Genomic DNA, 21,918 nt, shown 5'->3' with positions numbered 1-21,918 from the left:
CTACATGATTTACCCAAGTCGGAGTGGGTGAGACACCTTGTGCCCACTCTGCATGGAGAGGCCTTGGAGGCCTATCGAGGAGTGGCCACGGAAGACTGTGGGAACTACGATGAAGTCGCGAAGGCCCTCCTCCAGCGATTCTTCATCACTCCAGAGTCTTACAGGAAGAAGTTCAGAGACTTGCCCAAGAATCCTAGCAGCACCCATGAGCAGTTCGCCACCCAGCTGCGGCAGTACGTGGTGAAGTGGGTGAAGGATTCGGAAGACACTACATGGGATGCACTGATCGACCTGATCTGCAGGGAGCAGTTCTACCGCAGGTGCGCCCCAGAAGTGAAGGAGTGGGTGCTAGATCAGGAGCCACCCAGCTTAAAGATGGCTGCCCAGTTAGCAGACAAGTATGTGGCAATTCGGCCGCAGGCGCAGAAGCGCCCAACCAGCAGCCAGCCCCAAAAGACTGTACCACCATGGGGACACCCCTCTTCAGCTCATCGCCCCCCAAAGCAAGCATCTTCCAACCCGGGTGCTTTTGGCCAGCAACCGCCCGCAGTGCCCCTGCCAGTAATCAGAGGACATCGGAGCCACTCCTGGACAAAAAGTGCTATGGCTGTGGGAAGATCGGACATCTGAGGATGAACTGTCCTGCATCCCAAGCACCCCAGACTCGTGCCCAAATCCGAGTGCTGGAGCCCGGATTGCTTGCTTAACCCGTGGAGATGAGCTTCCAGAGACTGTACCCCCTCCAGTCAGTCCGATGTAGTGTGGCGAGAAACAGGTGGACTCTACGGAGAGAGTCACCTGTATGGCTAAGAAGCCCCCACCAAAGATGTGGCGGCACCTGCAGCCGGTCCAAATGGGGTCCCTGCAGGGCGAAGGCTTAAGAGACTCTGGGGCCTCCATAACTGTTGTAAGCCCCCACCTTGTCGATCCTGCTGCAGTACTGCAGGGTTGCACTGCAAAAGTTACAGTGGCCGATGGGCTAGAGCGAGAAGTGCCCATGGCCAGAGTCTACCTCGACTGGGGAGCTGGACAAGAGCTAAGAGATGTTGCCGTAATGGATGGCCTCCCAACTGATGTCATCTTGGGGAATGATCTCGGTGGAGGAATCGTTACTGCCTTTGCGAATGCCATCACCCGGAGTCAAGCGGCCAGACTACAGTCTTCATGGTCTCTGCCAGCACAGCCCAGCCCAGAGGAAAAGACCACAGCGGCTGAACAACTGCCAACTCCAGCGTCAGCCATCCCAGAGGAAAAGACCACAGCGGCCAGATCAGCACATCTACCCCTTGCCTCTGGTGGGCCTATGTCCCCTAGCAACGCAGAGGATGTCGGTTCCAGTTTGTTGAATCCTGTGGGGGTGCCCAGTGATGCTCCTGTCCCTAGTGGTTTGCCAACTCCGGCGGTGAGTATGAGCGACTACCCCGACCCTACCATGACTGACCCCAACTTGACTGACCCCAATATTCCCCCTGTAGAGTGTCCAAACTTAGGAGAAAGTGAGGGCCGCAGGCAGGAGTTTAGGAAAGCTCAGCTCTCTGACCCATCCCTGGAAGGTATGAGGCGCCAAGCTGGCCGCGGCCTTGCTGGGATGGGGGCAGGAAGTGTGACCTGGTGGAAACAGTTACTGTACCGGGTGCCAAGGTAGAAGGGGATAGGCCAGTGTGGGAGCAAGTTCAACTGGTGGTTCCCAGGAGCTTTCAGGAGCAACTGATGTCAGTTGCACACGAAATTCCTTTGGCGGGACACCAGGGGAGGGACCGAACACTGAGGCGCCTGACGCAGAACTTTTTTTGGCCCGGAGTGTCGGATGACGTCCGGACCTACCGTAAGTCCTGTGATGTATGCCAACGGCTTGGACGCCCCAGTGCTCGGGCTCCCCTGAGGTCTTTGCCAATAGTCGGGGAACCTTTCCAACGAGTGGCCGTGGACATAGTCAGTCCCCTACCTGTGCCCAGTAGATCGGGGAAGAGATACATCCTCACTGTGGTGGATTATGCTACCCGGTATCCAGAGGCTGTGGCTCTGTCCGCCATCACTGCGGAAAAGGTAGCGGACGCTCTGCTAGGCATATTTAGTAGAGTAGGGTTCCCCAGTGAGATCCTAACTGATCAAGGGACGCAGTTCATGAGTGATCTGGTCCAGTGTCTCTGGGCGAGGTGCGGAGTGCGCCAACTCCGCACTGCCCCCTATCATCCCCAGACTAACGGACTTTGCGAGAGATTCAATGGCACTCTGAAGCAGATGCTACGGGCATTTGTGACTTCGGAGGGGGGAGACTGGGAGCGATACCTGCCGCACCTCCTGTTTGCGTATCGGGAGGTGCCCCAGGAGTCGACCGGATTCTCACCCTTCGAGTTACTATATGGCCGCAGAGTCCGTGGACCTCTTGACCTGTTCCGGGAGTCTTGGGAGGGGGAGCTGATCCACCAGGATGAGTCCATGGTGGAGTATGTGTTGAAGCTCAGAGATCGGTTGGAGAATCTCATGGGACTAGCGCAAGCAAATCTTGCGGAAGCACAGATCAAGCAGAAGACTTGGTATGACCAGGGCGCACGTGCTCGGGTCTTTGGAGTAGGGCAGAAGGTGCTGGTTCTGGTGCCCACACGTCAGAACAAGCTCCAGGCTGCCTGGGCGGGACCGTACACGGTCGCAAAACGCCTAAGCGACATCACCTACGTGGTGTCATTTGACAGCGATGGTAGGAGACAGCGTACCTACCATATAAACATGTTAAAGGCATACCACGAGCGTGTGGAGTCGGTAGCCGCTGTGTGCTGCCTGCCAATGGAGGAACCAGGAAAAGATCCCATTCCTGACCTCCTCGCGGATGCCAAGGGTGAGGGTGGTGTAGAGGAAGTTAGCTGGAGCAGTGAGCTTGGTAACTCCAAGAGGGAGCAGCTGGAGTCAGTGCTGCAGTCCTTTGAGGCCCAGTTCAGCAGGAAGCCCGGCCTGACTTCCCTACGTGCCCATCATGTAGACACTGGTGAGCATAGGCCGATTCGGCAACCCGCGTATCGGGTCTCACCAGAGGCGCAGGCGAGTATCTACCAAGAGGTGCAGGAGATGTTAGCGCTAGGCGTAATCACGCGCTCCAACAGTCCCTGGGCCGCCTCCGTTGTACTGGTTCCCAAGAAGGACCGGACAACCAGGTTCTGCGTAGACTACCGCCGGTTGAACGAAGTGACCAAATCCGACGCCTATCCCCTACCCCGCATTGACGCACTGTTAGACGAGTTGGCTGGAGCGAAGTACATCTCTACGTTCGACCTGAGCAAGGGGTATTGGCAGATACCAATGACTCCCGAGGCTCAGGAACGGTCCGCCTTCATCACCTCCTTTGGCTTGTTTGAGTTCAAAACCATGCCATTTGGGATGAAGAATGCGCCAGCCACCTTCCAGAGTGTGGTCGATGACCTGCTGAAGGGGTTCAGAGAGTTTGCCCAGGCCTACTTGGATGACATTGCTGTCTTCAGCCGAACCTGGGAAGAGCACCTGAGGCATGTGGGGTTGGTGTTAGAGAGGATTCGGTGGGCAGGTCTGACCATCAGGGCAGACAAGTGCCAAATGGGGATGACAGAGGTACAGTACCTGGGGCACCGTGTGGGGGGAGGTAAGGTGAAGCCTGAACCAGCGAAGGTGGAGGCGATCCGCGACTGGCCCCGGCCCACAACCCAGAGACAGGTCCTGGCTTTCTTAGGGATCGCAGGGTACTACAGACGTTTTGTCCCTGACTTTAGTTCTGTGGCCAAACCCCTGACTGATCTGACTAAGAAGAAACTCCCCAAGATAGTTGACTGGACGACCGCATGTGAGTTGGCATTCCAGTCGTTGAAAACCGCTCTAGTACAAGCCCCAGTACTGATGGCGCCGGACTATAGTAAAAACTTTGTTGTACAAACTGATGCGTCACAGTACGGACTCGGGGCAGTACTGAGCCAGGAGGGGCCAGATGGACAGGAGCACCCTGTGGCCTATTTGAGCAGAAAGCTGCTACCGCGGGAGGTGGGGTATGCCACAATTGAAAAGGAGTGTTTGGCTATTGTTTGGGCTGTGAAGAAGCTTCAGCCCTATTTGTATGGCCGCAATTTTATGGTGGTAACGGACCACAATCCGTTACGGTGGCTCCAGCACACCATGGGGGAAAACGGCAGACTGTTGCGGTGGAGCCTTGCTCTTCAGGTTTATGACTTTCATATTATCCACAAGCAAGGCAAGGCTCATAGCAATGCGGATGGACTGTCACGTCAGAAGGAGCCTGAACCCCCAAAGAACTCCCGGTAACCTCATTAAGGACTGCGGGACCAGGGACCAAATCGTTGGGACATGGGTCCCTGGTTGACCCGCTTGAATGGGGGGGAGGAGTGTGGCCGGAGAGGCTCCAGCCACGTGGGAAATGGCCACCGCGGCACTGAAGGGGTTAACCCCTAGTGCCCGGCGCCATTTTACAGACAATGGGCGCTTGGCGCCAGGTTTAAATTACTGTGGGCGCTTGGCGCCGTGTTTTATAAATATGTAAATTTTTTTATTTTTTATGATGTGCCATGGTCCCGGACCTCTCCGGAGACCACGGCAGTGAGGGCAGCCCCCGGCGCGCTGAGCAGAGTGTGCGCGCCGGGGGAGAGGGGAGCCGCTGACCACCAGAGTCCGGGAGCTCCGCTCCCGGCAGCGGTCAGTGCAGCCCCGGGCGCACTAGCTGTGTGCGCGCCGGGGAGAAGGGAGAGCCGCTGCAGGCGGGAGATCCACTCCCACTGCAGCACTCTATGTGTGTGCCGCCGCTGGGCGCCGGGAGCTCTGCTCCCGGCGCCTCAGCCCATCGGAGGTGGCCAGCCGCGGCAGCCGGGACGAACGTCCCGGGCTGCTGGGCGGCAAGGGGGGTGCACCGCAGCCCGGCTCCCTGCCGGACGCTGCGGCGAGGCCACAGATCCAGCGACGCATACAGGGGACCGGGCTAGCCGGCTCCCTGGCGGCGGGGGGATGAGTAGGTTGGTAAGTGCTGGGGTCCGGGAGCTACGCTCCCGGAACCTCAGCGCTGAAACAAGCCAGAGCCACAGCGGCCGGGACAAGTGTCCCGGGCCGCTGGGCTTCGGATCAGGGGGGTGCGCCGCTACATGCGGCGAGGCCACAAAGTGAGTGCCCCACTGGTGGGACAGGGAGCGCCAGCTCCCTGGACCCCAGAGGCAGGCAGACAGGCTGGAGGATGGGGGAAGCCAGCCCCATACCTCCAGCACAGACAGAGTCCTAGCAGCCAGGGTGCAGGACTAGGGGACAGGATGTAAAAAGAAAAACAAAGACATTGTTTTAAATGTAATAACATGTACAGTGTGTTTTAAATGTGATGTATTTAAAGGTAAATTGCACTTACTTGGTTGTGTGTCCCAGGAGGGGGGAATCCATGGCTGCGCAGGCTGATGGATTCTCCCAGACCTTTTCCCCAAAAACGGAATACTTTCCCATCCAGCCTCACACTTTAAAGGGGCATTGGGAGAAAGAGAAGAAGCTCAGCTGTGAAACAAGCTGAGTGGTTTTCTGGAGCTCCATGGAGATCACCCGTAGTGGACCGGAAACCTGGACCGGGGAGCCAGGCTGCCCAGCTCTGGAGCCCAAATCCAGGCTGCAGGCAGTGAGCTGGGTCCCGGGCAGGTTTCTGGAAGTCAGTTTTAGGAGAGAAAACTTCCCCCAGCCTAGACTGATCGGCACCGGGGCGTATCCTGATCCTCCAGGATGGGACAGTCAAAGGATAACGACCACTCCCCACTGTCTATAGGGAACAATGTAGCTGTGCATGTGACCAAGGCATGCACAGCTCATGGGTAAACATTGATTGGTTGTGCACCACAGGGCGGGCTTACCCCCTGTGGTAATGGGTATTGGAGTGGGATAAAAGGAGGGCAGTTGGCCCATAGAGATTGTATTGTACCATCTTTATTCTGCTGAAACATCTGATTGTATGCTGTTGCCCCTAGCAATAGGGAGGAGCCTTTTTAAAGGTTATTATCATTGAGCAAATAAACATCATTGCCTCAAGAAGACTGCTTCATCTTGTGACCTACAGGGTTAGGCCAAACCTAGCCCCGTCCTCTGGCTGTCCAGGGAAGCACCTAAACGTCTCCAAGTTCCGCCTTCCGCCAGCTACCGGTAGAGGCCTAGCAAGTGGCTAGTGGGGATTCGTCAACACCACACAGGTGTGGTAAGGCAGTGCGTCGGCACATACAGAGCAGAACCGTGGTTCCAAACGCCACGGCAGGTTAGGAGTTTGGTGGTGGCAGCATAAACCCGCCCACAACGCAGTGGGTGGAGTCAGTAACAGGCGGTTACTGACGGTAAGCGGGAATCCCCTATGTGGTCAGGCCTCGTGTGACCTAACCTTCCAATCTGTGCGCAGGATACGGGACGCGAAAGCGGCGAGTGCTTTCGTACGGGACCGTCCTGTCACAGCGGCTCCCACCGCTCTGGGTCCTCCTCCAGGGAGAATGTCTGTGCCAGCTAAATTTCGACCAAGGTTGTTGCAGTGGGCTCATATTTCCAAGTTTTCCGGTCATCCCGGAGTTCAAAAGATGTGGGAGTTTCTACGAAGGTCTTACTGGTGGGACACTATTAAGAAGGATATTCAAGATTATGTCAACTCATGTCCTCAGTGTGCTCAGCACAAAATTCTTCGTTTGCCTCCTGCGGGGTTGTTGCATCCACTGTCCATTCCTCAGAGGCCTTGGACCCATATCTCTATGGACTTTGTCACCGAATTGCCCCTCTCCAAGGGTCACAATACTGTCTGGGTAATTATCGACCGTTTCTCTAAGATGGCACATTTTGTACCTTTGACCGGGTTACCATCAGCTCCCAAGTTGGCTTTGTTAGTTATCCGAGAACATTTCCGCCTGCACGGCTTACCTCAGGAAATCATCTCTGACTGGGGGGTACAATTCACTGCAAGATTCTGGAGAGCTCTCTGTGCGGCCTTACAAATAAAAGCTTTCGTCCGCTTACCATCCACAAACCAATGGGCAAACTGAACGCGTCAATCAAGATTTAGAGACTTTTCTCCATGTTTATCTTTCTCCCTCGCAAGATAATTGGGTGGAACTGTTGCCATGGGCCGAGTTTGCCCATAATCATTTATACCACTCTTCGACTGGTGAATCCCCATTTTTCATTAATTATGGGTTCCATCCTCAAGTTCCTGAACTACCCATTTGTCCTCCGGAGGATGTTCCTGCTGCAGTCTCTACTCTTCGGCACTTCAGCCAAATTTGGAGTCGAGTTCATGCTAATCTCAAGAGAGTTTCTGGCCGCTATAAGTTCTTTGCGGATAGGAAGCGTCGAGCAGCTCCCCAATACAAGGTTGGTGACAGGGTATAGTTTTCCACCCGCAACCTCCGGTTAAGGGTGCCCACTATGAAGTTCACCCCAAAGTTTATTGGTCCTTACCCCGTGTTACAAGTCCTGAACCCGGTTGTCTGCAAATTGGGATTGCCTTCCCACCTCTGGATACCAAACTCCTTTCATGTTTCTCTCCTTCACCCCCTTATTTTAAACCGGTTCCATTCAAAGTCCCCAAGGCCAACCTCTGCAGAGTCTGAAGCTGGAACGGACTTTGAAATCAAAGCTATTCTTGACTCTCGTTATCTTCACAAGAATCTACAGTATTTGGTGGAGTGGAAAGGTTTTGGTCCCGAGGAGAGGAGCTGGGTCAAGGCTACTGAAGTTATGGCTCCCCGACTGGTGCGGATTTTCCATTCCAGACATCCATCAAAACCTGGAAAGTGTCCGGGGGCCACTCCTGGAGGAGGGGGTACTGTCACACGCCATAGGCGGCGTTCACCGCGCTTACCCCTGCGTGCCTGCTGGTCTGTGTTGCGGCCTCCGCCTTCGTTGGTCCACGGGCTCCGGCGCCTGACTGGCGCGGCTCCCGGCGGTTCCCTGGGGCAGGGGCGCCGCCATGACACCCGGCATCACGTGGGCGGGGAGCAGGTGACGTCATCGGACTGTTCCGCCAATCCAACGGAGGCGGGAGATTCAAAGGCAGACGCCGGGCAGCGCCTCGGCGCCTGAGTATCGTCTTTTCCTCTGAAGTGGATGCTAGTGCTTCTGTTCTCGGCGGATCTCTCTGCAGCACACCCCAGTGTCTCCGGCATTTCCAGGTGTCAGTTGTTGCACAGCTTCCAGCGTTCCCAGCCGCTGCTGGGTTCCATTGCGCTCTTGTCACCAGTGCTTCTTGGAGTCAGCGTGGGCTGCAGGTTAAACGTCGCTCTCAAGTTATACAAGTCCTCAGTGTCTTTAACCCTCGCTCTCAAGTTATACAAGTCCTCAGAGTCTTTAACCCTGGCTCTCCAGTTATACAAATCTTCAGTGTCTTTAACCACCGCTCTCAAGTTCTTCAAATCATCAGTGTCTTCAACCACCGCTCTCCAGTTCTTCAAATCATCAGTGTCTTTTACCACCGCTCTCAAGTTCTTCAAATCATCAGTGTCTTTAACCACCGCTCTCAAGTTCTTCAAATCATCAGTGTCTTTAACCACCGCTCTCAAGTTCTTCAGTTACCAGTATCTTTTACCATCACTCACAAGTACTTCCTGGACATTTCTCCATACGCTCATTCTCTGTTATGTGACATTGTGTTGCTCTCTTCCTGCAATAAAGTCCTTTAATATTTTCACCAAGCTTTACTGTCAGAGTCCTGTATGAGGAAGACCTATATCAAGCCATCCCTGTTCCGACCCAGCTGTGGTTCCTCTCCCCTACCATCGGGAGAACCCCCGAGTTCACAACACCCCCAACCTAGGTCAGTGACACTCTGCTAATTAGTGATGAGCGGGTTCGGATCCTCGGGATCCGAACCCGCCCGAACTTCACCTTTTTTTTCACGGGTCCGAGCGACTCGGATCCTCCCGCCTTGCTCGGTTAACCCGAGCGCGCCCGAACGTCATCATCCCGCTGTCGGATTCTCGTGAGATTCGGATTCTATATAAGGAGCCGCGCGTCGCCGCCATTTTTCACTCGTGCATTGGAAATGATAGTGAGAGGACGTGGCTGGCGTCCTCTCACTTTGTTTCAGGGTGCTGCAAATATCTTTATTCTGGGGACCAGCAGTATTATAGGAGGAGTACAGTGCAGAGTTTTGCTGACCAGTGACCACCAGTATTATACGTTCTCTGCCTGAAAAAAGCTCCATATCTGTGCTCAGTGTGCTGCATATATCTGTGCTCACACTGCTTTATTGTGGGGACTGGGGACCACCAGTATATTATATAGGAGGAGTACAGTGCAGAGTTTTGCTGACCAGTGACCACCAGTATTATACGTTCTCTGCCTGAAAAACGCTCCATATCTGTGCTCAGCGTGCTGCATATATCTGTGCTCACACTGCTTTATTGTGGGGACTGGGGACCGCCAGTATATTATATAGGAGGAGTACAGTGCAGAGTTTTGCTGACCAGTGACCACCAGTATTATACGTTCTCTGCCTGAAAAACGCTCCATATCTGTGCTCAGTGTGCTGCATATGTCTGTGCTCACACTGCTTTATTGTGGGGACTGGGGACCACCAGTATGTAATATAGGAGGAGTACAGTGCAGAGTTTTGCTGAGCAGTGACCACCAGTATTATAAGTTCTCTGCCTGAAAAACGCTCCATATCTGTGCTCAGTGTGCTGCATATATCTGTGCTCACACTGCTTTATTGTGGGGACTGGGGACCACCAGTATTATATAGGAGGAGTACAGTGCAGAGTTTTGCTGACCAGTGACCACCAGTATTATACGTTCTCTGCCTGAAAAACGTTCCATATCTGTGCTCAGTGTGCTGCATATATCTGTGCTCACGCTGCTTTATTGTGGGGACTGGGGACCACCAGTATTATATAGGAGGAGTACAGTGCAGAATTTTGCTGACCAGTGACCACCAGTATTATACGTTCTTTGCCTGAAAAACGCTCCATATCTGTGCTGCATTGTAGTATATAGTAGGAGTTGTTGCCTTATAGGTAATTGTCTGCACTTAGTATAATATTAGGGCAATGGATATTGTCTGAATCAAAATATAATTCATTATAAATAGGCGATGTTACCATAGTGGACAGTATACTGGATATATATAGTAAGGAATAGATATGAAATAAGTTTGAATGTATGAGGTAATGTTTAGCTGATTTAAGAGATTAGGTTTGTGTATGTGTTTATATAGATATACTGTATATTTGTGTTTTACAGCAAGATGGTAAAAAATAGTGTAGGGAACAGGTTTATTCTGCTCTAGTCATAAATAAGGCCAGAGAGGTTACAGTAAGATCAAGAGTCATTGTAGAGAAAAGGTATTAGGCCATAAATGATAATAGGTATGTGACAGAGCTCTGTTGGTCATTGGAATTCACAGGTGTGCTTACAGTAGATCAGAATCTACTGGTTTGTCTATTGTCCAGTGAAGGTTAAAAGCTAGGGAGTATAAATTAACTACTATGAAAAGAGATCACATCCATTGATAAAACATTGTGTAACCGACCCCAGGAAAACTTGTCAATACAACAGAACTTTGGATGAAAAGACATTCCAGATTTTACAATACTATACTTGCTTAAGGCAGTGTGGACACCACACTTTTATGACACCATGCCTCCGTGAACAGGACACGACAGCCCAGTTCAATGTTTGTTTTATTACACCTTGGAATCTGACAAACCTATAATTACCTATTCCATTGGAAACTATGAGAATATGATAGTTTGAATTGGTAAAATATGAGATAAAAGGACCAGACTTGTAGTTAGGAGTTAGAAGGAAGAGGGAGAGGGAGAAGAAGAAGGAGAAGGAAGGAAGTCAGTCAGGAGGAGAAGTCATGGAGAACATGCAGAAGGAATGATTCTTGGGATGGCAATCTTTAACTTGCAAGTATACATTTTATGTTAGCAATTGAAACTGTTTGTGAAACTTATGTCATGTTGTTTTATGTTATGTAACGAAGGAAGCATATATAATTATAATTAGTATATATATCACTACTGTGTATATCTTATTCTGTACGATTTGATCTGCCTGTAAATAAAGAATCATATAAAAAGAGCGGTAATATTCAAGCTTGAACTCTCTTTAAGGAATCTTAACTTAATAACTTCATAAGTCATATGTATAAGGACTGCATATATGTATCAGCCAATTAGTTTGTAAGCCTGACATAATATATTTGCAGATATATATGATAAATGCATATTAATTGAAATATATCCATATATTAAATACCATATATGATATATTAAATATTAATATTCATAAATATGATTCCATAAATCAATATTGGCGACCACGAATTGGACTTGTTATTACTGAATCTGATTATCTGATTTATAATATTTATGAGGAGTAGCAAATGCTATAAGCTGGCTACCAAATCTGCAGAATCACGGTGGGGATGTATCTATGAAAATTTATTACCATTGTGTAATGTCAATTTTGTATTCTGTATAACCTAGGATAAATGTGTTAGTGCAATATACGTTATTTTAACTAACATAATATCTATTAGGAAGCAGCACCAAAGGCTATAAGCCTGCTGGCAAAATACAAGATCACAGTGGAATAGGTTACAAATGAGAATAAAGAATTTAAAGGCCTAGAATAGAAAATGTGCACAGTGGAAAAGAGTATTTCCAAATAAATGTATAAATGTACCAGGTATTAGAGTTTAACCTTAAGACACCGGTCAATCTTAAGGAGAGGATACCTTCAGTACTAAAAACAAAGAATATATAAATTTAGCATTGAAATGTTAAAAATGCAAAAGTTTTCTGTAGCATTTAGAAAAATGCGCAGAACTGCGGCTCTAGAAGCCAAACAGAAATGTAAAGAAGAATCAGGTTCACGTCTTCGTAAGGCGTGCCTGACCATTAATGCAAAAATGCATTCGTTATTTAAGTCCCTTAAACAGAAAAATAAACAGAAAAAGTTTGGGGCAGAAGCGAAAAGCCTGACAGTTTGTAATCAAATTGTCAAGATCTCTGATGAAGAGATAACATCCAGCAAGCAAGCTGAGATAGAAACACCAAACAGGAATAGTGTTGAGGTATGTGAAACTCTGTACACAGAGTCTACAGGAGTCAGAAATGACTTAATCAGTCAAGATCCTAAAATTAAGGAAAGTTACATGTTGCAGGACTGCATCAATGTGCAGCGCATGGAGTCTGCTATGGTCACACAGACCACCAGCAGAACAGCCTCTGTGGTAAAGGAAGAAAGTAGCAATGTGCCGGATGTGTCTATCATCAGACAGCACATTAATGTAAAGGAGGTAGCAGCAATAGGAGATGTCCCCTATACTGTGTCTAGTAAGGGGGAAGATCATTGTAACTCAGATTATGAGTATTCTGCTGAATACACTCTCAGAGTTCCCAATGTAAATGAAGAATTTGTTATGCCCTTAGGCAAAGGTGAATTGTCAGCAGATTTAAACACTGATAGCAGCAGTACAGTGCACACAGGGGTGGGGAAGTTCCCCATGGTGAAAACTCCCATGGCAACCAGAGTTGCAAACCTTGAAATGTATTCACCTGGAAACATGTTTAAAGGGAAAATCCATGAAATTAATTCAGGAATGCATGTTTACAAACAAAGTTCCCAAACTTATGTAACCCCCACAGAGCACTCAGAGACTTCTAGTGATGGTGCAAATGTTTGCATGCTCTCAGAGAGACCACATGCAGAGTGTCATTCTGCAAACCACACACCAATTAACAATGACAAAAAGGATCACCAGGATGAAAATGTTTTTATGCCCTGGTGCCATAACCATTTTATTACAGGTGTGGAAAGACAGAAAGCCCTGGGACCTGCAATACATATTTGGCAAAGTTTAACAAGTTTCTCTCCCCACAAAAGTAGGTTTTTTCAGAAGCTCCAAGATTCTTCCAAACTAAGGAGCCACACCAAGCAGCAAACGCTATGGTTAAAGACAGTCTGGGACCAGGCTGCATCACAAGGGAGTATGGTCACAAGTGAATACGGTAGTATCATTCCTTTACTTGTTAGATCCAATGAAGCCATTGTTTGCTTTGATGTTCAAACAGCCACAGTTTCCAAATTAAACCTGCATCATATCTGCAGCGACAATTGTGCTGTCATTGACACACAATGTGACAGGAAAGATTGGCACAGGCCAGAAACAATTGTTTGTTTGTTATTCAATCGTTAAAAGACACATTTGTAAATTCTGTACCTGATAACATGCAGCAGATAGGACAGAATGCATAGCAAGCTATGTTAAATCACTGTATAAATATCTGTGATAGTCATTGTATGTATTTTTGTTTGATTCATAGTAATCCTGGCAACCTGTATACAGAATGGTGCAAGACTCCAAAAAGACTCCAATTTACAAGGGAAAAGGTCTTCATTAACCCTTTCATCGCTGCTATCCAGCAAAATCTACATAGCATCCCTAAAGACTGATATATGGACAAATCCTCAAGGAGTTTTCTAGTTTCACAAGAAAGGGGAATGTTTTCATTAACCTTTTCATCACAAGTAATCATTACTTGTCTTTCAAACTACATGTACACTCCCAAAACAGTGTACAGCACATCTCATCACTGTGATTATACAGAACTGTCTCATCCCTTCATATACCTTAATCACATATATGTAAACATTTGTCTGATATATATATATATATTATGTAATTGTATTATATACCTTGTAAATATTTTATGTTTTTTTTAATATTACACAGTAGATACTACCTATGCTTCCTTCGTAAAAGCTTCAAAAGTAATTAAATATCTAATACAGGATGGTATACCGCGTTATAACAAATTGGGCCGAGATTATTAAGTGGGATGAATAATTCTCTTAATAAAGACTGTCACAAGTCTAAGATAATTATTTGTAGCATAACAGGGTCACTGTATATGCACATGGCTGCATATAAAATAATATTGGATGGAATTAGATATATTTAAAGCCATTCCTAAATGATATTTAATATCTGTTTGAAGCAAAATTATATTCATTTATTGTATTGATAGGATGTTACTATATACACATCAAAAGCATTTTAAATAATTATTAGTCAAAATATAGGTAGGATAGAAAACGCCTTTATATGGGTTAAACTGGTATAAGTTTATGTAAGATTGAGATGTATAAATAGGTACAAGGTAGAATAAGGAGATTTAAGACTGCATGGTAATTTATTCAGTGAGGAAATACAGAACAGAGTAGGTGTACTACTCACAGCCATTTGTGGTACTATTGCCCGAAGACAATTAAGACCTACTATTAACAAGCAAGGAAAGAAAGAAAGAAAGAAAAAAAAAAAAAAAAAAAAAGACTGTTTCATATATGCCTGTTCTATTCAAAATCACAACCTGTTTGTGCAAAAGCAATATGGACACTGGTCACAACTGCGGCATTGGATAAACGCAAAGGAAACAGAACTGCTAAAGACTGTATAAAGACTATTACTATTACCGAGGGTCATCACAAGTACTGAGTTGCAAACTCAAGATCATAGTACGCAAAATACACAGCCCTCTGCGTCAAACAGCGAAATGGCAAGCAAAGGAGCAGCTGCTATGAAGAATTCTACTTCAACTGCCTCCATAATGCAGACGCAAGGCGTCTCCAATTGCAAGCAAACCACGCAGATGACAGTCTTATCCCAGTAAATTGCTACAGCCAAGAACAGCAAAAATGTCCAAACGTACTGATCCAGATACAGAAAAAAAGGTCTACAATTGGGCTATGGTATTCCAAATGTCTGTAGAAATTAGTTTTCCTCATGAATACTGAATAAAAACCTCAGTTTTGTCTGCTTTAGTTAAAAAGTAGAATAAGGTTAGGTAAGCTAAGAATTTTTAGAGATTTTTAAAATCATAATGGTTATTATTATTACACTTATGGTATATATTATGGTTACAACGAAAGTTATGTTTGAAGGAATATTTTGAAATGTATTTGGAAGCAATTACGCTAGTTTAATGTGTGGCCAATCAAAAGAATTTCTCATGGCCACAAGGGGGCGACTGTTGCCTTATAGGTAATTGTCTGCACTTAGTATAATATTAGGGCAATGGATATTGTCTGAATCAAAATATAATTCATTATAAATAGGCGATGTTACCATAGTGGACAGTATACTGGATATATATAGTAAGGAATAGATATGAAATAAGTTTGAATGTATGAGGTAATGTTTAGCTGATTTAAGAGATTAGGTTTGTGTATGTGTTTATATAGATATACTGTATATTTGTGTTTTACAGCAAGATGGTAAAAAATAGTGTAGGGAACAGGTTTATTCTGCTCTAGTCATAAATAAGGCCAGAGAGGTTACAGTAAGATCAAGAGTCATTGTAGAGAAAAGGTATTAGGCCATAAATGATAATAGGTATGTGACAGAGCTCTGTTGGTCATTGGAATTCACAGGTGTGCTTACAGTAGATCAGAATCTACTGGTTTGTCTATTGTCCAGTGAAGGTTAAAAGCTAGGGAGTATAAATTAACTACTATGAAAAGAGATCACATCCATTGATAAAACATTGTGTAACCGACCCCAGGAAAACTTGTCAATACAACAGAACTTTGGATGAAAAGACATTCCAGATTTTACAATACTATACTTGCTTAAGGCAGTGTGGACACCACACTTTTATGACACCATGCCTCCGTGAACAGGACACGACAGCCCAGTTCAATGTTTGTTTTATTACACCTTGGAATCTGACAAACCTATAATTACCTATTCCATTGGAAACTATGAGAATATGATAGTTTGAATTGGTAAAATATGAGATAAAAGGACCAGACTTGTAGTTAGGAGTTAGAAGGAAGAGGGAGAGGGAGAAGAAGAAGGAGAAGGAAGGAAGTCAGTCAGGAGGAGAAGTCATGGAGAACATGCAGAAGGAATGATTCTTGGGATGGCAATCTTTAACTTGCAAGTATACATTTTATGTTAGCAATTGAAACTGTTTGTGAAACTTATGTCATGTTGTTTTATGTTATGTAACGAAGGAAGCATATATAATTATAATTAGTATATATATCACTACTGTGTATATCTTATTCTGTACGATTTGATCTGCCTGTAAATAAAGAATCATATAAAAAGAGCGGTAATATTCAAGCTTGAACTCTCTTTAAGGAATCTTAACTTAATAACTTCATAAGTCATATGTATAAGGACTGCATATATGTATCAGCCAATTAGTTTGTAAGCCTGACATAATATATTTGCAGATATATATGATAAATGCATATTAATTGAAATATATCCATATATTAAATACCATATATGATATATTAAATATTAATATTCATAAATATGATTCCATAAAGCAATAGAGTACAGTGCATAATTTTGCTGACCACCAGTATATAATATATAGCAGTACAGTACAGAAGGCCACTGCTCTACCTACCTCTGTGTCGTCAATTATACTATCCATCCATACCTGTGGTGCATTTCAGTTTTGCACAGTTTGCTGACCACCAGTATATAATATATAGCAGTACGGTACAGTAGGCCACTGCTCTACCTACCTCTGTGTCGTCAAGTATACTATCCATCCATACCTGTGGTGCATTTCAGTTTTGCACAGTTTGCTGACCACCAGTATATAATATATAGCAGTACGGTACAGTAGGCCACTGCTCTACCTACCTTTGTGTCGTCAAGTATACTATCCATCCATACCTGTGGTGCATTTCAGTTTTGCACAGTTTGCTGACCACCAGTATATAATATATAGCAGTACGGTATAGAAGGCCACTGCTCTACCTACCTCTGTGTCGTCAAGTATACTATCCATCCATACCTGTGGTGCATTTCAGTTTTGCGCAGTATATATAGTAGTAGGCCATTGCTATTGATACTGGCATATAATTCCACACATTAAAAAATGGAGAACAAAAATGTGGAGGGTAAAATAGGGAAAGATCAAGATCCACTTCCACCTCGTGCTGAAGCTGCTGCCACTAGTCATGGCCGAGACGATGAAATGCCATCAACGTCGTCTGCCAAGGCCGATGCACAATGTCATAGTAGAGAGCATGTAAAATCCAAAAAAATAAAGCTCAGTAAAATGACTCAAAAATCTAAATCAAAATCGTCTGAGGAGAAGCGTAAACTTGCCAATGTGCCATTTACGACACGGAGTGGCAAGGAACGGCTGAGGCCCTGGCCTATGTTCAAGGCTAGTGGTTCAGCGTCACCTGAGGATGGAAGCTCTCATCCTACTGCTAGAAAACTTAAAAGAGTTAAGATGGCAAAAGCACAGCAAAGAACTGTGCGTTCTTCTAAATCACAAATCCACAAGGAGAGTCCAATTGTGTCGGTTGCGATGCCTGGACCTCTTTTTTCTTTAATTTTTCTTTGCATCATGTGCTGTTTGGGGACTATTTTTGGAAGTGCCATCCTGTCTGACACTGCAGTGCCACTCCTAGATGGGCCAGGTGTTTGTGTCGGCCACTTGGGTCGCTTAGCTTAGTCACACAGCTACCTCATTGCGCCTCTTTTTTTCTTTGCATCATGTGCTGTTTGGGGACTATTTTTTTGAAGTGCCATCCTGTCTGACACTACAGTGCCACTCCTAGATGGGCCAGGTGTTTGTGTCGGCCACTTGGGTCGCTTAGCTTAGTCACACAGCTACCTCATTGCGCCTCTTTTTTTCTTTGCATCATGTGCTGTTTGGGGACTATTTTTTTGAAGTGCCATCCTGTCTGACACTACAGTGCCACTCCTAGATGAGCCAGGTGTTTGTGTCGGCCACTTGGGTCGCTTAGCTTAGCCATCCAGCGATCTTGGTGCACCTCTTTTTTTCTTTGCATCATGTGCTGTTTGGGGACTATTTTTTTGAAGTGCCATCCTGCCTGACACTGCAGTGCCACTCCTAGATGGGCCAGGTGTTTGTGTCGGCCACTTGTGTCGCTTAGCTTAGTCATCCAGCGACCTCGGTGCAAATTTTAGGACTAAAAATAATATTGTGAGGTGTGAGGTGTTCAGAATAGACTGAAAATGAGTGGAAATTATGGTTATTGAGGTTAATAATACTATGGGATCAAAATTACCCCCAAATTCTACGATTTAAGCTGTTTTTGAGGGGTTTTTGTAAAAAAAAAAAAAACGAATTCAAAACACAACCGAATCCGACAAAAAATTTTCAGGGAGGTTTTGCCAAAACGCGTCCGAATCCAAAACACGGCCGCGGAACCGAATCCAAAACCAAAACACAAAACCCGAAAAATGTCCGATGCACATCACTACGTGCTAATTACTCTTCTACTGCACAGATGGGGCAGGAGGGAGAACACTAAACTGTAAAAGGGAGCACTGGGCTGAATGAAGGGGCCAGGGTATATGGCTTCCAGGTTGGTAGGGGGTGTTTAATACGTAGGGCAGGAGTGGATAGTGGAATGGGCTTAATATTCACCATTTTCTGGTGTGAGGGCATCTTGCTTGACTGCAGATAACTCAAGTTCCTGGAAATAAATTTCTTAGATTTGAATGGGACAAAAAACTAGAGAGTCTCACCTTTCAGGAGGTACTGGGGACTTGGGGATCAGAGTTCGGGAGCCAGAGCAATCCAGCAACTAAAATATAAAACAGCATATTAGGCGTATGGAACGGGAGCAGGGACCAGCTGCTTAAAGGCTGATATCACTGGTTCTGGGCATGTTAGCAACAAGCTGTCAGTGTCCACCAAAGGGGAGAGTCCCAGGTTTTGGGGTATACCCTCACAAAAACTCTAAGTCAGACAGAACCTGAGATATCTGGCTGGGAAGAGCAATTAACAAGCTTGGATGGGGACCACTGCTTTGAAGTCGGATTTCTCCGGTTCCCCAGGGCCGATTTTCAAAAATCTGGTAACCCTGGAAAGAGTGGACCCTCAGCCAGGGGTGTATCTTCCTATTGGCCAGGATGGCACTTGCCAGGGGCACCGGGCAAGAGGGGGGCGTCGTCCGGTAGTGCCACCCGAGCCAGGGGGTAGAATGACATAGTAGTTCTCACTGAGTACATCCCTTAGCGGTGCTCATCCACTGCCGGGCTCTCAGAAGCGTATTGCACTCTGACACCCTCTGTGACTACAGTCACAATGATGGTGAATATAGCCAGGGAGCGAGGCACCTCCAGGTATGGGGAGGGGCGAGGCACCTCCTCTTCCTCATCCGCTCCCCTTCTCATTGGTCCCACGCGGTCTGTCACTAAACACCAGCCACTACAATCAGCACCAGTCAGCAGTGCAGCATGAGCATACCTGTACATTTTCTGCGGTACCGTAGCTGCACTGCATGGTCTGGATAACAGGTTACAAAGAGCTCTGTATGGACAGGTATCTAGACCAGTGAATGCCTGTCCAGCTGTGTTGAGACTACAAGTCCCAGCACACCTTGTCAACTGGATTTGCTGGGACATGTAGTGCCACCACACCTAGAAAGGGTTTTTTAACTGTATGTATGTGTGCATATATCCCCTCGGTGTCCCTGCCTGCACCACTCCCTGTAATTCTCCCTCAGTGTTCCTAACCTTAGCCTCCCTGAGACTCTCCCCTCAGTGTCCCTGCCTGCACACTCCTGTAATTCCCTCTTAGTGTCCCTTCCCGCACCCTCCCTGTAATTGCCCCTCAGTGTCCTTGACCTCAGCCTCCCTGTAGCCCCTCCCTCTCATTTTCACTACCCGAACCCTCCCTGTAATTCCCCTCAGTGTCCCTGACCTCGGCCTCCCTGTGACTCCCCCATCAGTGTCCCTGCCCACACCCTCCTGTAATTTCACCTCAGTGTCCCTGCCCGTCCCCTCCCCGTAATTCCGCCTCAGTGTCCCTGCCCACACACTCCTGTAATTCAACCTCAGTGTCCCTGCCCATACCCTCCCCGTAATTCCCCCTCAGTGTCCCTGCCCGCACACTCCTGTAATTCCCCCTCAGTGTCCCTGCACACGCCCTCCCTGTAATTGCCCCTCAGTGTCCCTGACCTCAGCCTCCCTGTAAGCCCTCCACCTCATTGTCCCTACCACATAGGCAAACGCAGGGGGGTTTCCGGTTGCCCGGAAATCCCACTCCTCTTGGCAAGTGGCTCAAATTATGAAAACAATAGCAATGGTATATAATACGATAAGTAACGAGCTACCACCACATAATGCAGTTTAAGGGACAGAGCAGAGCTGCTGCACATGCCCAGTGGTAGCATCTTCTTCTACCAAGTTTGCTGTGTGAATCCTCAATCAGTACACTGGACAAGAGAGTAGCTACCAGGAAGAAAAGACAGGAGCCTTACCAATGGTGGGAGAATGTGTGCTTAAAAAGTGCAGGACTGGTTCTATTATGTTTGTGTATTTATTTATTATTGTATGTTTAATCTTTTTCCTGACCACTTATTTATATTATTTAAATGTGTGATACAGCCTATACTATAGCCCATCTATAGTGTTAAATATTAATACTGTATTCCATACAGCATACATTAATGTCCAGGGTCTTTACTAGGTTCTTCTACCGCTCCCCCAGACTCCCACAATTGCTCCAACGTTCCGCGGAGTGGGAGATTGTGCACTGCATTTGGAAACCCCCCTCTAGAAATCCTGTGTTTGCTACTGTACCCGCACCCTCCCTGTAATTCTCCCTCAGTGTCCCTGACCTCAGCCTACCTGTAACTCCCCCCACTGTGTCTCTGAGTGAAGGAGGTGGGGGGCGCCATTTCCTTACTTTGCCAGGGGCGCTCAGACCCCTAGATACACCCCTGCCCTCAGCATTCAACATAGGGCCCTTATACTCCTGGGGTCCTTGGGCAAGTGCTCATTGAGCCCATACAAAAAGATGGCCCTGGAGGGGGGAATATCGGGGGTTGGGGGGGGGGGGCACACAGAGGCGGGAATGTGGGGACTGGTCACTGACACACAGAGGGGATGCGGGGGTGGTCACTGACACATAGAGGATGTGGTACACTACCGTGGGGCCTAGAAGGAAAGGGGCCCAAAGCATATTTTTGCACCTGGGCCCACCACTTTCATGTTCCGTCACTGCATACTACTAATGTTTTTATATATATATATATATATATATATATATATACCAAACGAAAACAGGTGGCACTCACAGACTTATAAATGGGTGGAAAACAAACTTCACCCCGTGAAGATTTTATTGAAAACAACAGGTAACGTTTCGGGGACGTTTCCCCTTCCTCAGACAATTGAACAGTGCAAAATCATGTGTAAATATAGCATACAGTGACCCCACTTACCCCCACCATCACGACTCCCAGCTGTGTGGACCATGTCGGTGGACTGGCATGTCCACAAGGAAGGGCACCACAGCCAGCTAATTCGGAGGAGTGCCGGGCTTTTTCTGGGTATATATATATATATATATATATATATATATTAGAAGGGCACGGTCGTGCCCTTATATTAAGGCTGAATCAAACAAACGGAATTCTCCCATAGAGAACTTCTGAGATGGGGGCATGGTGTTTGAGGGGCTACACCTCAAAAGTGATTGGACATACTGAGCTGAAATTTGGCATGGTCGCGTAGAATCGTCACCCGGTGCTGCCTGCCAAATTTCAGGGCAAAATAATAATAAATGAGGAAGTGGAAGTAACCTAAAGTTTCAACTGTCAGTTTTTTTCTGCGACTTCCTGTGTGTCTTTTGAGGATGGTTTTCCCATATAGTCAATAGGAAGTTTTTTGGGAAGGCATAACTCAGGATAGAGGACGAATTTAGACTTGGGGTTTGTTTTATTAGAGCATGTCCCAGTGTAGTGCCTTTTGGGGTTGTGGTTTTTCAGAACGTTACAGTTTTTTTTTAATTAAGTAAAATATGCCCCATTATAGAGATAGGGCATTTCAATTTGTTGCGCCTGCGCATTGGCCGCCAGGAGAGCGAGAGTGAGGGAAGGGGTCTCGTGCAGGCTGAGGAAAGATTATAAAAGTGGCTGCTGGCG

Source organism: Pseudophryne corroboree, chromosome 10 (assembly GCF_028390025.1).
Source record: "Pseudophryne corroboree isolate aPseCor3 chromosome 10, aPseCor3.hap2, whole genome shotgun sequence".
NCBI classification, from domain to species: Eukaryota; Metazoa; Chordata; class Amphibia; order Anura; family Myobatrachidae; genus Pseudophryne; species Pseudophryne corroboree.
Note: the sequence above shows the minus strand (reverse complement) of the source record.